Genomic DNA, 19886 nt, shown 5'->3' on the forward strand with positions numbered 1-19886 from the left:
CAACTAGTAACTAATCCCAACATTGAAGTATTGAACAAACTCATATAAGCAAAAATCTCAAATATCCTTCCATCATGTATTTCACTATAAATAAGAACAAAAATTCCAACAGTAGTGATTAATATTGGCATAATGAGGTAAGTGAATCAATAAAGTAGCCAAACTCGAAGAAAAAACCATTATTGATGGTCCAAGACCATACATATTGATAGATAGAACTTCCATTTATTGCTGAATAGACAGATCGAGCGAAGAAAAGTCATAACTATACTTAACAATAAAATATTGGGAAAAGCCCACATACGACGAAGATTTTTTTGTTGCAATCGGAAAATGTAGAGTCCCATTCCTATTAAAATAGGAATGGGAAGTGGAACAAAAGGTATGATCCATGAATATTGATCTGCATGCTCCATAAAAACTTTTTGTTATTCTTTCTTAATGTAATCGTTTCTGATTCATGGGTTCTTATCTCTTTTGATTGAAAAGGAGCAATAAAATGATTGAAAAGGAGCAATAAAAAATCGAGAAGATTACAAAGTTAACTGGAATTTTCTATTCTTAATTTTTTAATCTTTCGCAACTATTTCAAAAATATTCAAATTTCAGAGTTAGAAGTAATCAAATGATCTCGCCGAGTTACTATATTATGAAAACAAAAAAAATTCTTTTTTCATTATAGTAATATTTCTGAAAATATCAATTATTATTTATTATTACATATTACAATAATTTCTATTTACAATAAGTTAGATACATCGATCAAAATACAAAAGAATTCCCCAAAAGTATGATATAAATCACTAGAATGTCCTAGAACTTTAAAAGAAAAACGAATTATTTGAGTTTGTTTATTCGAACTTATTAACTAGATTCATTTCATCATGCGGAACTGATTGATTGTCTTCCACTACAATAAATGAACCTTTTCTTGTAGGAAAGACTATCCGATATTTTCTTTATATTTACATATAATTAAAAAGAAAAATGACTATTAATATAATAAAATATTCTTTTTTTTCAAAATTATGTATCCTTTAACAGATTAACTACGAGTCTCATTCGAATTTGGTTGAAAATGAAAATTAGGCATACCCTCTCTTCGAGCTTGACTAATTTATGGAAAAATAAAATTCAAGTTTGCATAGGTAGATAAAATGGGTTTTACACTTTTTATTTTGATGTAGTTTTCATGTATAAATGGAGATGTATAAATTATAAATGTAAGACAACAAAAAACTGGGCGTAGATAGAAAAAGAAAGACTTTTTTGTGTTTTTTGATTTCATCAATTCGATTTATATATCATAATAGATATAGATCCTATTCTATCCTATAGATTTGAATGGAGATATAAAAAGAAAAGTACCAATAAATTAAATACAAATTCTTCTTTTTTCTGGATAGTGTATGGAATATAAATAAAAAAGGGTTATATCATATTGTTTTTTGTTCTAGAATAGAAGCATTTTATGCGATTTTCCCATCTCTATTCATTTTTTTATGCAATTTGTATTGTAGTATATATATAATTATAATATAATTTATAAAATCTATAGGAATAGATAAATAATGACATCAAAAGACCGATCGTTTTGTTTTAAAATAGATGTCTTTGACATCCAACTATAGCACTGAATAACTTTTTTGAATGGCAGTTCCAAAAAACGTACTTCTACATCAAAAAGCGTATTCGAAAAATGTTTGGAAAAAGAAAGGATATTGGGCGGCCTTGAAAGCTTTTCATTAGCCAAATCTCTTTCTACAGGAATTCAAAAAGTTTTTTGTACGCCAAATAAATTTGGAGTAATCTGAATTGGTTTAACTCGAATAGGATACAAAGGTTTTACTTTTTGAATTTTTGAATATCTTTTTTTCATTTCCGGGGAGGATTCTTATTTTCCCCATCGCCCATTTGTATTTGTTATGTTAGTGTTATAATAATTTGTTATTTTATTCAATTTATAATAATAAATAATTAAATAATAGAATATAATAGAATAAGAATTTTTTTTCTATTTATACTATAGCGGATCATGGAGCACATATATATAAGAGCTTTAACTGGATTGTCGAAACTAACCCATTAAGTTTCAATTTTGTAACTTTATGAATCATTATTTCTCTGAATTACTATATCTCCTTCCCTGTTTTTCAACCCAATGGAAAACCCTTTTCTAATTTAGTGGATATACAAATAATGTATCAATTTGAAGTGATCTAAAGAAATCCTATGTTTGTATAAGAAAATGTAAGAAAATAAATCAAGACATATTTTAGAATTCGAAATACTTTTTGAAGTATGGTACAATTATGACAGGAATCGAAACGCTTTTTATATAACGTGTAGGTACAACCCAATATCTAGTTGGTTTGATAAATCCTTAAAACAAACGCAAAATGCTAACGATTAATACAAAAATTACATAAATCTTTTGAAATCGTTGGGTGTGGTGCTGAAATTGTGATCTCTAAAAATCATATTTTTTCATTCATTTATTCAGTCAATTAATAAGCATTTTTTTATAGTTTTTTATAGATTCATAAAAATCATACAAAAGAATGAGAAATGAATCATTAAAAAATGAAAATGATAAAGAACCCTTTTTTGTTTTGTTGAATTTTATCTATGAATTGAAGTTACAACTAGTTAGTTTAGTTCCAATAAAGGAGTTCTCTTTTAGGAAAACACAAACTAAAAAATCTCTATTGACGACCTAATTAAATAGAAAGGATAATTAAATAAATAAAATGATACAATAAATACTAAAGATTCCTTTTGAACCTTCAAATTGCTATTTCAACGAGTTGTTATTTATCAATAAAAAATTAAATGCTTCCTAACAAATTTGACATTTTACATTGAATTGACCCCTTCACCTTCAATCTCGACGATTGACTAAAAAATGGGTTATTATGATTTCGAGCAAGCCGCTATGGTGAAATCGGTAGACACGCTGCTCTTAGGAAGCAGTGCTAGAGCATCTCGGTTCGAGTCCGAGTGGCGGCATAGTATCTTCTAAAAGAGATAGAATAAGTCCTATAATGAAAATGAATTTCATTCTGATTTCCATTCCATAAAATCTTGAAACCAGGCTTTTTCATAATTTTTATGATTTTTTCAACTTTAGAGCATATATTAACTCATATATCTTTTTCAGTCGTTTCAATTGTAATTACAATTCATTTTTTAACCTTATTCTTATTAGTAGATGAAGTCGTAGGACTATATGATTCATCAGAAAAGGGCATGATAGTCACCTTTTTCTGTATAACAGGATTATTAGTCACTCGTTGGATTTATTCAGGACATTTCCCATTAAGTGATTTATATGAATCATTAATCTTTCTTTCATGGGGTTTCTCCCTTATTCATATGGTTTCCTATTTAAAATTTAAAAAGCGCAAAAATAATTTAAGTGCAATAACCGCACCAAGTGCTATTTTTACCCAAGGCTTTGCCACTTCGGGTCTTTTAACCAAAATGCATCAATCTGCAATATTAGCACCTGCTCTCAATCCCAGTGGTTAATGATGCACGTAAGTATGATGGTATTAGGCTATGCAGCTCTTTTATGTGGATCATTATTATCAGTAGCTCTTCTAGTCATTACATTTCGAAGGCCATAAAGATTATTGGTGAAAACAATAATTTTCATTTTCGTTTGGGAAAATCAATACATGAATGAAAGAAGCAATGTTTTACTAAACACTTATTTTCTTTCTTCTAAAATTATTACAGATATCAATTGACTCAACAATTGGATCGTTGGAGTTATCGTATTATTAGTCTCGGGTTTATCTTTTTAACCATAGGAATTCTTTCGGGAGCCGTATGGGCTAATGAGGCGTGGGGATCATATTGGAATTGGGACCCCAAGGAAACTTGGGCGTTTATTACTTGGACCGTATTCGCGATTTATTTCCATACCCGAACAAATTTGGAAGGTGTAAATTCCGCACTTGTGGCTTCTATGGGATTTCTTATAATTTGGATATGCTATTTTGGGGTCAATCTATTAGGAATAGGTTTACATAGTTATGGTTCATTTACATTAAATTAACATCTAATTGAATTGAATAAAGAGGCTAGGCCTAACAAATACTAACACAGGACGGCGTATATATTATATATAAGTATAAGAAAACTTATTGTAAGCTGTCAAGAACCTTTTGAATCGCTCCACTACTTGATTCAAAAGGTTCTAACAAAAGCCAAAGATGTCTGATTAAAATTCAATTTAATGCTTTTACCTTTTTTACTTAACTTAAACTTAAGAGAAGAAAAAAGACTTCTTTTTTTTCTTTTTCATTGTACAACGACCAATTTTAAAAACCATAGGATTTGATTTTTTTTTATTCATGAAAACTATCTATAAAAATAATTATATAGAATAGTTTCGACTTTCTCACCTGATAATGAGAGAACGAAATCCGGATAAATACCAATACCTATTACTGGTAGAAAGATAGAGATCGAAACAAATAACTCTCGTGGTCCAGAATCAAAAAAATAAGAACTTGGAGCATTAAATAGCTTGTATCCATAGAACATTTGACGTGACATAGATAATGAATAAATAGGAGTTAATATCATTCCAATTGCCATTACGAAAGTAATTAGTATTTTTGGCATTAAAAAATATTTTTGGCTGGTAATTATTCCAAAAAAGACTATCAATTCTGCAACAAAACCACTCATGCCCGGTAATGCAAGAGAAGCCATGGATAAGATACTGAACATCGTAAATATTTTGGGAATCGAAACGGCCATTCCGCCCATTTCGTCGAGATAAACAAGACGCATTCTATCATAACTCGTTCCTGCCAAGAAAAAAAGTGCAGCACCGATAAAGCCATGAGATATTATTTGTAAAATAGCTCCGTTGAGTCCCGTATCAGTTATCGAACCAATTCCTATAATTATGAAACCCATATGAGATACGGAGGAATAGGCTATTCTTTTTTTTAAATTCCGTTGACCAAGAGATGTTGAAGCTGCATAAATTATTTGCATTGTACCCACTATTATCAACCAGGGAGAAAATATGGAATGCGCATGGGGTAATAATTCCATATTGATCCGAACTAATCCATATGCTCCCATTTTTAATAAAATTCCGGCTAGAAGCATACAAGTACTGTAATGGGCCTCCCCGTGGGTATCCGGTAACCACGTATGTAAGGGTATAATCGGCGATTTGACAGCAAAAGCAATAAGAAATCCAATATAGAATATTATTTCCAGTGCGACAGGATAGGATTGATTAGCTAATGTTTCAAAATTTAATGTTGGTTCATTAGAACCGTATAAACCGAGACCCAAAACTCCTATTAATAGAAAAACGGAACCCCCTGCGGTGTACAAAATAAATTTTGTAGCCGAGTACAGACGTTTCTTTCCCCCCCACATGGATAGAAGTAGATAAACGGGAATTAATTCGAACTCCCACATGATGAAAAAAAGTAAAAGGTCTCGAGAAGAAAATGATCCTATTTGACCACTGTACATTGCTAGCATCAGGAAATGAAATAATCGCGAATCTCGAGTAACTGGCCAAGCCGCCAAAGTCGCTAAAGTGGTGATAAATCCTGTCAGTAAAATGGGCCCTATAGAAAGTCCATCTATTCCCAATCTCCAGTAAAAATCAAAAAAATTTATCCATTTATAATCTTCCGCCAGCTGGATTAATGGATCGTCCAATCGGAAATGATAACAAAATGCATAGGTTGTTAGAAGGAGTTCGAGAATGCATATACATATTGTATACCACTTAATTAGCTTATTTCCTTTATGAGGAAGAAAGAAAAGTAAAGAACCTGCAGATATTGGTAAAAATACAATTATTGTTAACCAAGGAAAATAATTCGTGGTAAAGACAAGATACACTTGGACCAGAAAAACCCGTGCTCAAAAAGGTTTTTTTTGAGCACGGGTTTTTTCAGTAAAAAAAATCAAATGGATTCAAAATGTATTCAACTAGGGTTTTCTGGACCGTATCAATAAGCTAGACCCATACTTCGAGTTGTTTCATGCCATAAATAAACTCGAACGCTCAAGAAATCCGTTGGACAAGCGGATTCACATCTCTTACAACCAACACAATCTTCTGTTCTTGGAGCGGAAGCAATTTTGTAACTTTACATCCATCCCAAGGTATCATTTCTAACACATCGGTGGGGCAGGCTCGGACACATTGAGTACACCCAATACATGTATCATAAATTTTTACTGAATGTGACATGGGATCTATAAATTTTTGAACATCATAAAATTTCAATCTAGTAAACTTGTAAATAAATATAGTTAAACACCAGATGAATCAACGATTTACCAGAAATTTTCTAATCAATTTCCTTCGGGATCAACTCATAAGAAAGGACCAAGATACTTTGATTTCTTACGTTTTCGAAAACATGATGTAGATTCCAACATATTGTACATGCTAATTCAAATTGGTGAATCTTATAATTTAATATTATTAATATTACTTATTCAACAAAGTTGATTGATTGATACGCGTTGATTTTCTGTTACGATAAATCGAGGACACAATAGCTGATCCAATAGCTGCTTCAGCGGCTGCAATAGCTATAACAAAAATTGAGAAAATATTTCCCTTTAATTGCCGACTATCAAAAAAATCAGAAAATGTTACAAAATTTATATTAACCGCATTCAGTATAAGTTCAAGACACATAAGGGCCCTAACCATATTTCGACTCGTGATCAATCCATAAATACCGATAGAAAATAAATAGGCACTCAAAACAAGTATATGTTCGAGCATCATTGACCAACTCCTTATCAATTTCGATTCATTATTAATATGAACAATAATTCAACAGATTTGATTGACTAGAGTATAACAAAAAAAAAGAATCTATTGGAAATATATCGAATCAACGAATTTCTATTTTATACACGACAATATTCAAATAGAATTCAAAGAAAATGGATGCGATAAGACAGAAAAAAAACAGAAAAAGGTTTCATTTTGATTGCTTGCTATTCCTAGTTAGAAAGATTTATTACTGACGAGCCACAGCAATTGCACCTATCAAAGCAACTAAAAGAATTATTGAAATGAATTCAAATGGAAGAAAAAAAATCGGTTGCTAAATGAATTCCAATTTGTTGACTATTACTTATCAAATCTTGTTCTATAATTTGATTTGATCTTGTAGTCCAAATAATCCCGTACCATGATGTATCTAATATAGTAGTAATTAGCGAAACAAGAATACTTGTACAAACCAACGAAGTAAGGCCATTCCCAATGGTCCACAGATTAAAATCTTTATAATATTCTGAACCATTCATGAACATCACAGCAAATAGGATTAAAACATTTATGGCTCCCACATAAATAAGGAGCTGGGCAGCAGCTACAAAATGAGAATTTGAGAGAATATAAAATAAGGATATACAAACAAGAACCAATCCCAATGAAAAGGCAGAATAAATTGGATTGGTAAGTAATACCACTCCCAGGCCTCCTAATATAAGACCCGATCCCAGAAAAACTAAAAGAAAATCGTGTATTGGTCCAGGCAAATCCATTCTGTGTAAAATAAGAGATAAATAAATCGAAATGCTTTTCATGATCTTATTGACCCGACCAGGAATTTTTTTTTATGATACGTTCCTAATTGAATAAAATCCTAATCTATTAGGCGTGAATTGCTCTAAGCACAATTATTGGATAGTTTCGTTTTTGATTCTTTTTTGTTCAAAAGAAAAGGGTATTTTGTTTTTTGAAACTATATATTTCGAAATAATTACGAATATATTAATATATTTTAATTTTCAATAAAAAGGAATCCGAAATTCTTATCAACCTGTTAATTTGTAATTGAATTTTTATTTATTGACCAAAGGCCTCATTCTTTTTTTAATTCAAACCAAACAGTCTTTTAACTTAAACCAAAACGGAACCTTAAAAGAATGAATGGGAAATTTCTCTTTACTTTAATAGAACAGGAGGTTTACTTACTGAGTTTTTCTTTGAATTGAATTCAAAATTGTTCGAATTGTATAATCGTCAATTACTGACATTGGTAAACGGCCCAAAGCAATTTGATTATAATTCAATTCGTGACGGTCGTAAGTAGAAAGTTCATATTCTTCAGTCATTGATAAACAATTTGTTGGACAATACTCAACGCAGTTACCACAAAATATACAAATTCCGAAATCAATACTGTAATTAAGCAATCGTTTTTTTCGAATATCCGTTTCAAATTTCCAATCAACAACGGGTAGATCTATAGGGCATACACGAACACATACTTCACAAGCAATGCATTTATCAAATTCAAAATGGATTCGTCCGCGGAAACGCTCTGATGTGATTAATTTTTCATAAGGATATTGAATAGTTACGGGTAAACGATTTGCGTGGGATAAGGTAATCATGAAACCTTGACCAATGTACCTTGCTGCTCGGACTGTTTGGTGGCCATAATTCATGAACCCAGTTACCATAGGGAACATATCGTGAATATCTATGAATAATTTTATGTTTGTTTCTTTCTCTTGTTTGAACCAAGTCATGAATCTCAGATTCTTTTTTTCTTTACAGTGAAAGAAGTTGGAAAGAAGTTGTTAATAATAGATTACCGAGAGAAATGGGTAAAAGAAATTTCCACCCGAGATTTAATAATTGGTCCATTCTTAACCTAGGTAAAGTCCATCGTGTTGCGATAGAAATAAACAAAAACAAATAAGTTTTAGCTAATGTAATAAAGATACCAATTGTCGTTCCAATGATTCCATTTATTTTATTTATTTCAAATAGCTCAGGGGCGAATACGTACGGAATGGAAATATTCCAACCCCCCAAGTAAAGAACTGTTACAAATAACGAAGAAAGTAATAGATTTAGATAGGAAGCAACGTAAAATAAACCAAATTTGATACCTGAATATTCGGTTTGATACCCTGCTACTAATTCTTCCTCCGCTTCTGGTAAATCAAAAGGTAATCTCTCGCATTCCGCTAGAGAAGAAATTAGAAAAACGATAAACCCTATTGGCTGACATACAAATTCCATCCCCAAAACCATATTTTGATTGCGCCTCAACTATATCAACTGTACTTGAACTGTTAGATAATTATAGTCGATGATAACATCACTGTTTACATCGCTAGTCCAAAACCGTACATGAGATTTTCACCTCATACGGCTCCTCGTGGGTCACAAATAAATTTTAGGACCGAATCAGTATTATTTATCTTCGTATGGTTGTAGAATAGATAGAGAAAAAATAGATTGGAAGGTCCAAAATTATACCAATGGAATTCCGTCTGCTATATTCTGAAGAATAAAAAAAAAGTGCTTCTGAATTGATCTCGCCCATTCATAATTTCAATTTTTATTTGTTGAGTAATAACTTAAGCCTTCAATAAAATACTTCTTGTAGAATATCAATAGATATTTCAACCCATTGTTTTCTATTACGAAAAAAATGAAACATTCCATTAGCTCATAAATCATGACACGGATTAGATCTCTCTATATCTATGAAAGAAAGAATAAAAAAAAAGATTTCTTTTTTATTCTTTATTGTTTCTTTTTCGTTCCTATTCTGCTTTCGGATCTGATAAAACCACGAATGGGGCTTAAACTAAAAAATAGTAAAGGATTATTTCGTTCCTGATAGTCATTACTTTAATCGGCAGATAGGAGGATACTCTGGACCGGAATCATGGGGAGTACTGCCTAGTCATTTCTACGAATTTAAAGCCCCAATTAGTATTCTTTTTATGTTATCCAGAAGTCTCTTTTTATATAATTTACATAATCTCCATTACCAATCCTTTATGTATTTTGGTGTTCCTAACCATCCACTCGTTTTTTGTTCAATCCCCCGTTTGTTTAGCAATACATGTATGGGAATCCATACAAAGGATAGCGAAAACTCTATACGGTTGATCTTTTGAGCCCGCTTCAAGCTAGATTGACTAATCAACCCGTCTTGGGGTAAAGACTTCTTCCGCTTACGTTTTCTTCCACTTAACTTTTGTACATAGGAAATGAGATTCTATTTTTTTGTTTAATTTACTGCGAATTTATAAGCTGCTTTCTTTCACTCATATATAACTATCTAATTTAGTTTATCAACTCAACTTATTTTCTAGAACGAAAGGAATAGGTAAAATAAAAGTTTCTAGTTCAACGAATCGCACGTAGAGATATTGATAAAACACATAGAGTTAATGGTATTTCATAACTAATCGATTGAGCAGCAGCTCGCAGACCACCTAAAAAGGAATATTTATTATTTGATCCGTATCCTGACATAAGAAGTCCAGGAGCAATACTTGAAATGGCAATCCATAAAAATACCGATATTGAGATCGGCTAAAATAAAGCGAGAGCTAAAGGAATTACTGAAAAACTTAGTAAAATTGATATGACTGCTATAGCCGGTCAATACTAAATAAACGAGTATTGCCTCTAGATGGAAGAATATTTTCTTTGAAAAGCAGTTTTGTTCCATCTGCTAGCGCTTGAAGAATGCCCAAAGGACCGGCATATTCAGGCCCAATACGTTGTTGTATTCCTGCAGATATTTCTCTTTCTAACCATACAATTACTAGTACACCTATTGTGATTCCCAATACAAGAGTCAAAATAGGGACCAACATCCATATGATCCCATAGACCTCTTTTAAAGATTCCAATGTGTAAAAGGAATTGATATCTTCTACTTCTGTCGTATAAATTATCATTTCAACGATCCACTTCTCCCATAATGATATCTATGCTACCTAGTATCGTCATAATATCAGCCAATTTCATTCTTTTAACTAACTGAGGAAGAATTTGCAAATTGATAAAAACCGGCGGGCGAATTTTCCATCTCCAGGAAAACCGCTTTGATCCCCTATCAGAAAAATTCCTAATTCTCCTTTGGGGCTTCCATTCTCGCATAAAGTTCTTGTCTCGGTAATTCAAATGTGGGAGAAGGTTTTTTACTAATGAATCGATATTCAAAATCATTCCATTCTGGATCCCTTTCTCGATCAAAGCATCGGATTTCTAAATTCTCATAAGGACCACAGGAATTCCTTCAGGGCCTGTTGAATTATTTTTATAGATTCCGTCATTTCACTGATTCGGACTAAATAACGAGCTAATGAATCTCCTTCTTTTTGCCACTGGATTTCCCAATCAAATTCGTCGTAACACTCATAATGATCAACTTTCCGAAGATCCCATTTGATTCCAGATGCTCGTAGCATTGGGCCGGATAAACCCCAATTTATTGCTTCTTCTCCACCAATAACGCCTATCCCTTCAACTCGTTCTAAAAAAATAGGATTTCGCGTAATAAGTTTTTGATATTCAACAATTCCTGTTAAAAAATAATCACAGAAATCCAAACATTTATCTAGCCAGCCGTAAGGTAGATCGGCCGCCACTCCTCCGATACGAAAATAATTATGCATCATTCTCATACCGGTGGCAGCTTGAATAGATCATATACTAATTCTCTTTCTCTGAAAATATAGAAAAAGGGGGTCTGTGCACCAATATCTGCCATAAAAGGTCCAAGCCATAATAGATGAGAAGCTATACGACTCAACTCCAACATAATTACTCTGATATAGCTGGCCCTTTTAGGGACTTGAATATTCCCTAACTGTTCTGGTCCATTTACGGTTATTGCTTCCGTGAACATAGTAGCTAAATAATCCCAACGCGTTACATAAGGCAAATATTGTATAATTGTTCGGTTTTCCGCAATTTTTCCATTCCTCTGTGTAAATAACCTAATATTGGTTCTGATCAACAACATCTTCACCATCTAGAAGTAACGATGAGGACGAAGAACACCATGCATTGATGGGTGGTGAGGCCCCATATTGACTATCATAAGGTCTTTTCTGGTAGCTGATAGATTCATAAGTTTTTCCTCGATTCATTCTTACATGAATTGTTGAAAACGAAAACAAGTACATCAAATGAAAATCTAATAAATCGACTAATTCAAAATTTGCAAATTAACGATTTTTGATTCCCGAATATCAACTCACCAATTAATTCTTTATAACGTATTTTATTTGTCTTTGATAAATAAGATAGCTTGATCGTTGACGTTTTCCTAGAATTTTACGTAGACCTCTCTGAGATAAATAGTCTTTTTTGTGCAATTCCAAATGTGAAGTAAGTCTTCGTATCTTATTGGTGAAACTAACTATTTGAAATTCAGCAGACCCCCTGTTTTCTTCTTTTTTTTCTTGAAAAATAACTGAGATGAATGAATTTTTTACCATAAAACCAAAAAATTTCCCCCTTTTTTTGAATGTGAATTTTACTGATCAGTAATAATAATACCAGTCATTTTGATATACACGATGATTTTAAGTTCGTTATGAACTTTATCATTTTTTTTTTCAAATAAAATTAATCAATCCAGGTTTCGATTTGATTCGTATAGGGATACAAAAAGTGAGAGATTTCTACAAAAGAAAAATTTTAGAGTTCAAATAAGAGATTTTGTTGATTCATTTGTCGATCTAATTGATATGTATGTCATTAAATTAGTATCGTGTATCAGAATAAAATGTAAGACAATCCTTGTGACCATCTATTTGTTTTCATATACCCGTCACGATACATACATAATATAGGGGAAAATGTACCATTAAAATGTACCATTAACGAATTTTCAGACGCGGATACATACGGATCCTTATCATACTGAAACGACTGCCGTTATTAGTATTAAACCAATATCGATTCATACAAGCTAAATCTTCTAATCGATAATTGGGCCAAAGAAAGAACTTTAATTTAATTAGTTTCTTTTTATCACTATCAAGATGTTTGTTTTTAGTCAAAACTTGACCACAGTTTTTACATTATTTAAAATACTGCATTTCTATGCATACCATTTTTATCCTGGAATTGAAAAAATTCGAATTCGCCAATTCTCGCCGGTGGTTAGGGGATAAAATATTTTCAGGAACAAACAAATCATAATGATTTTTGTCTTTATTTTCAGTCATCTTTTGATGTCTTGCAATAAATTCATAAAAATGATTTTTATCAATATAGTTTTTTTCTTGGTATCTTTGATTAATTTGGTGTTTATTTTTAGAACCAACAAAATACTTATAGTTTGATATAGAATAAATTGTCCATCATTTTTACCGACAGACGAACTGGATCGATAATCAATATTCCTTTTTCATTAATTCTCTAAGAGTTAAATCCTTCTGAATCATCAAAATATCCAGATTCATCTCTCCCCGTTGAATAGAGGATATAACAATTTCGTTTGGATTTATCGAGTCTAAGCAGGAGGCAATATACTTGATATTATTGATTATTCTTTGATTTGAAAGAATCATCCCATCTCAATTGAAAACGCAAATACCTTTTTAGGAAGAAATCAAGCTCTGCTTCCGTGTTGCTCTTGTATTGCTTTTCTTTCTACGTTTTTTGTCTGATTTATCATAATCTTCTTCAACATCTTTTCTTGGTTTGAGAGAACTGGTTTAAATTTCCTTGTTTTTTGTGCATCTGATACAAGACCCCTTCACCTATGGGTTCTTTTCTTCTTGATTTCGATTCTCTAATCCAATAATTTGTTTTCGTTTGGTGCTATAAGGGAGTCCCTTTTTATTTTTCAAATAATATTTTTTATTAATGTTCCTATTTCCATTAAAATTGAAAAGTAATTTTATTGGTATGATCCATGGTTTAACCTTATATGCATTATATAGCAGCACAAATTCTGGGAAGAACCAAAGTTCTAGATTCGGTATAGGATGACTTAGTATTTCTTCATTCAGTCCCATCCAATCAAAATGGCTTCCTTTTATTGGATGGGTTGCTCTTTGATCTTGATAAATTGTGAAATAAAAAGGTCCATTTTATCAATTATTTGATTACCCTTAACCACAGTCTTAATATTTTCTTACTCTTGGTAACTGGTATCGACCCAGGACTCAATATCGACCTTATTTCTAAGACAAAAATCAAGAATTCTCCAATTAAAAAACTCTGTGCGAAAATTTCCCATAGCATCTAGGATATCGCCTTCTCCTAGATAATTATGGATGGGGATATCCTCAGTGTATCAAAAAAAAATTTTTGTTTTATCCATGTTGTAATGATGAGAATCTCTTCCCTCTTATTTACTTGGAATGGTGATCCATAAGTATATTATGGGTCCCCTCTTATCTTGATAATTAATAGATTTATATGATAAAATCATATCCATAGTGTTTTTAAAATTAGATTTTTATATTTTTGTTCTTGATTCAGTTTATATTCTTGGAGTTAGTAATGAGTTCGCTTGAAAATCATTTTTTTTTTTTTAATGAATTAATCTTTCTTTTCATCTGAATCCCATTTTTCATAAATATTTATTTTGAGCCAGATAGTGTTGATTGACTCTATTTCGCCATTGTCCTGGTCCTAATTTTAGCCATCTATTCTAGACTAAATCGTATTGATAACGACTCCTCAACCAGTTTTTTCATTCATTCATTCCAGAATGCCAAACAATTTTCTGTCTTAACCCATAATGATGTCTTAATCTGGAATGAGATACTCCTGCTCTTCAAAATAATCTTTTTATTTCATTTTTAAGAAAAGAGATGTTCCATGACATTGAAGGGATAGGTTTGAATTTATAAAACTAATAACTTGCCTGTGTGATAATTTGTAAAATACATATGCTTGTGAGGAGGGAGGATAAGTCACAAAAGCTTTTTCATTTTTATTTCTAATACTAATATTAGAAAGTGAAGAGAGTGGGGAGTTTTTTATAGTTGAAAATAAAACTAGAGTTGTATTTTTTTAGTTTGTTTTTATTTAATTCTTTTCCTTTTGATTTGATTCATTATTGTGAATGAAGTTCTCAATCATTTTTTGTTGATTCAAGAAAAAGTTGGGTATTGGTTCTTGGAATATTAAATGATATATAAAGAATATCCAGGTATATCTTTTCAATGAAAAAATTTATAAAGTATAGAATTCCCGGATTAATCGAATATTCTTCTTTTTACTATTTGCCAAAATTTTTTGATGATTCTAATATTTTATCCTGATAACTTATTTTGTTAGAACTATTATTTATTTTTTGAGTTAGAAATTCGTTTTTCTTGTCTTTTATAATTAGAATTTTTGTATTTGATTTTGATTGTGTTTGTTCTTTTTAGTCAGATCTTTTATTTTTTTTCCGGTTAATGAATAATTTGTCCACGCCATAGATTGAATTTGAAGGATTTTTGATTTGTAAATCATCTTATTACTTGATTATCGAATCCTTTTAGTTTCGCCCAATTCATATGGTTCTCTCAACCCAAAATGGAATTGGATTTATTTTGAAAGTTCTTTTATTATTCCTTAGAAATAGGATGCTTTGGGTGATACATTTTTTGTTTCTTTTGAAGCTTTTCGAAACAATTTAGTTTTTTCTTTTAAAATTGTTAAGCTATAAAACATTTCGTTTTCCATTTTTTATTTTTTTAGTTCTTTAAAATAGGCTCAAAAAACGAACGCCGTTTTTCGAGGAGAGCCGAAAGGTAGTTCAGTTTCCATTCCCCAAACTGTTAAAAAGCAAAATCATTCTTTTTTTCTTTTTTCATTGGATCTTTATGAGAGGTTGTAGTTTAAATCTCTGTACGAGTTTCAGGCAAAAGGAAATAGGATCTTTATCTGAATACCGTCTGTTAACCAGTTTTGGAAATTCTGTTGGATAATTGAACACCATTATAAGTGCATTTAACATGCATTTCTCGATTCAATCCGTTAAATCCTCAGACCACTCAGGAAATTGAAATAATAACATACGGGCAATGTTTTAACTATTATCAGTGAAGGTAATATAATATATTTTCTAAAATTGATTGGGTTATTAACACGGGGCCCTTATTACTTGAGCAAGTAAAAGACTATCCCAAGCTTCTGCTATTTCTATCCTCATTTTCTCTTCTCTTTTGTATTTTTCTCTTTTGGCCTCGTCTTTTTCTCGATCTTTTTTCTGTATAATCAGAAATTTTGATTCTTTTTTTTACATATCCAATTTCGAGATATTCGTTTCAGCGGTCCAGAAATATCAAAAGAAAAAAAGTGGTTTGTCTACTCTGTCCAAAAAGAATGTACATTTGCTTGAAACAGCTCCCAAGTAATTGTTTTACGCCTTTGGGCGCATGGAACCCTTTATTATGTCGCGCCGAAAATCCGATTGTTGCGAATAGCGTATCAAAGCCACTTCGTCTGTTTGATCAGGATCATTAGCATCCTTGGTATTAGTATAAGTATCGGCGTTTGCCTGGTTATTAGTAAAAATCACGACGCTTGGATTTTCTTGAACGAATTTCATGCTCTGCTGTTACATTTTCCTCGTTTTCTCCCTCCTGTTGTTCTAAATCGTCGATTAATTTGTATGACCATCGAGGAACTTTTTACTTATTTCTTTTATTCAATAGATTTTTTCTAATTGTTTGATTGTTGGGATTAGTTATAACTATATTGAATAAAAATTTCAAAATTTTGACTCGATCCTCGGAATCGATATTTCCTGTTCATCTTCTGTCAATGTCAATAAAGAGAGTTCTTTTCTGTTGCTAATGATTTTATATTGAGTGTATCTAGTGTCTGTTCAAGGTCGTGATAATCAGTAGTAAGTAGAGCATGAATCTTATTTATCCAAAATGGATCCGTGTTTTTTTTATAAGTTTGATTTATGCTTAAGGGAACCCATTTTTGATTCTTCCGCGGTAGGGTCCATGCAAGAAAGGATCATATAGTTTAGGCAAGTATTCTCGTTTAGTTTCATTATTAGAGAATCGAGTCCTTTTTCAAAATGCCCAGATCAAAAGATTCCTTATCTAAAGATTCGACTCTTTTATAAACTCCTTACTCAAATTTCTTCTTTTTAGTTCATTGATAAAACTCAATCAGTATACAATTCATCAGAAAACCATTTTTCTGGTGTGAAAAATATATTTTTTTTATCATTTCCCAAAAGTTGCTAAACTGGGTGGATACGTAAAGATATTTTTCTTTTCCATCACTGACATGTATAAAAAAAATTGTGACATTTCATTTTTATAGCATTTTCAACCGTCATTTTTATATATCGCAAAGGTCGATTCCATCGTTTAGAATCAAAAGAAGTGTCACAAGGGTTTTTCAATCCATAATAAATATTTATCTTCTTTTTTTTAATATTTCTAACTTCGAACTTTCTTGATTCCCATCCAGATAAGAAGTTTCATAAACCAGTCTATTTTTATAGTATGTCTCTTTAAAACGAAAGTGGAATTCGCCCTTTATTTTTTTTTCTTTCCAGTCACTCGTAGCTTTTCTGTTTCGTCGATTTTGCTCGGATCCACCTCTTCCTCCGAAAAAAGGGAAGAAGAAGTATTTTCTTCGGTCCCCTGTTTCTGGTTAGCCCTCCCCTCGAAATAGTTTCTATTTCTATGTTTCTTTCTTCCTCACTTTCCCCCACTTCTTCCGGTTCGGAAATTCCTTTCAGTTTCTTAGTTAGAATGGGTGACGGTATTCTGCCTAAATAGTAAACACAGGTAATAAATAACAGAATACTAAAGATTCGAGCCATAGAATTTCTAAATTCTGATACAAGATACTTATTAGATCGAATAAGTACATAATATAATAAAATATTCTTTTTTTTTTCAAAATTATGTATCCTTTAACAGATTAACTACGAGTCTCATTCGAATTTGGTTGAAAATGAAAATTAGGCATACCCTCTCTTCGAGCTTGACCAATTTATGGAAAAAATAAAATTCAAGTTTGCATAGGTAGATAAAATGGGTTTTACACTTTTTATTTTGATGTAGTTTTCATGTATAAATGGAGATGTATAAATTATAAATGTAAGACAACAAAAACTGGGCGTAGATAGAAAAAAGACTTTTTTGTGTTTTTTGATTTCATCAATTCGATTTATATATCATAATAGATATAGATCCTATTCTATCCTATAGATTTGAATGGAGATATAAAAAAAGGTACCAATAAATTAAATACAAATTCTTCTTTTTTTCTGGATAGTGTATGGAATATAAATAAAAAAGGTTATATCATATTGTTTTTTGTTCTAGAATAGAAGCATTTTATGCGATTTTCCCATCTCTATTCATTTTTATGCAATTTGTATTGTAGTATATATATAATTATAATATAATTTATAAAATCTATAGGAATAGATAAATAATGACATCAAAAGACCGATCGTTTTGTTTTAAAATAGATGTCTTTGACATCCAACTATAACACTGAATAACTTTTTTGAATGGCAGTTCAAAAAACGTACTTCTACATCAAAAAGCGTATTCGAAAAATGTTTGGAAAAAGAAAGGATATTGGGCGGCCTTGAAAGCTTTTCATTAGCCAAATCTCTTTCTACAGGAATTCAAAAGTTTTTTTACATAAATAAATTGGAGTAATCTGAATTGGTTTAACTCGAATAGGATACAAAGGTTTTACTTTTTGAATTTTGAATATCTTTTTTCATTTCCGGGGAGGATTCTTATTTTCCCCATCGCCCATTTGTATTTGTTATGTTAGTGTTATAATAATTTGTTATTTTTATTCAATTTATAATAATAAATAATTAAATAATAGAATATAATAGAATAAAATTTTTTTCTATTTATACTATAGCGGATCATGGCACATATATATAAAAGCTTTAACTGGATTGTCGAAACTAACCCATTAAGTTTCAATTTTGTAACTTTATGAATCATTATTTCTCTGAATTACTATATCTCCTTCCCTATTTTCAACCCAATGGAGAAACCCCTTTTCTAATTTAGTGGATATACAAATAATGTATCAATTTGAAGTGATCTAAAGAAATCCTATGTTTGTATAAGAAAATGTAAGAAAATAAATCAAGACATATTTTTAGAATTCGAAATACTTTTTTGAAGTATGGTACAATTATGACAGAATCAAAACGCTTTTTATATAACGTAAAGGTACAACCCAATATCTAGTTGGTTTGATCCTTAAAACAAACGCAAATGCTAACGATTAATACAAAATTACATAAATCTTTTGAAATCGTTGGGTGTGGTGCTGAAATTGTGATCTCTAAAAATCATATTTTTCATTCATTTATTCAGTCAATTAATAAGCATTTTTATAGTTTTTATAGATTCATAAAAATCATACAAAGAATGAGAAATGAATCATTAAAAAATGAAAATGATAAAGAACCCTTTTTGTTTTTGTTGAATTTTATCTATGAATTGAAATTACAACTAGTTAGTTTAGTTCCAATAAAGGAGTTCTCTTTTAGGAAAACACAAACTAAAAATCTCTATTGACGACCTAATTAAATAGAAAGGATAATTAAATAAATGAAGTGATACAATAAATACTAAAGATTCCTTTTGAACCTTCAAATTGCTATTTCAACGAGTTGTTGTTTATCAATAAAAAATTAAATGCTTCCTAACAAATTTGACATTTTACATTGAATTGGCCCTTCACGCTTCAATCTCGACGATTGACTAAAAAATGGGTTATTATGATTTCGAAACATGCCGCTATGGTGAAATCGGTAGACACGCTGCTCTTAGGAAGCAGTGTAAGAGCATCTCGGTTCGAGTCCGAGTGGCGGCATAGTATCTTCTAAAGAGAGATAGAATAAGTCCTATAATGAAAATGAATTTCATTCCTGATTTCCATTCCATAAAATCTTGAAACCCAGGCTTTTTCATAATTTTTATGATTTTTCAACTTTAGAGCATATAATATTACTCATATATCTTTTTCAGTCGTTTCAATTGTAATTACAATTCATTTTTAACCATATTCTTATTAGTAGATGAAGTCATGGGACTATATGATTCATCAGAAAAGGGCATGATAGTCACCT

Source organism: Gossypium arboreum, unplaced genomic scaffold, assembly GCF_025698485.1.
Source record: "Gossypium arboreum isolate Shixiya-1 unplaced genomic scaffold, ASM2569848v2 Contig00473, whole genome shotgun sequence".
In the NCBI taxonomy this organism is placed as follows: Eukaryota; Viridiplantae; Streptophyta; class Magnoliopsida; order Malvales; family Malvaceae; genus Gossypium; species Gossypium arboreum.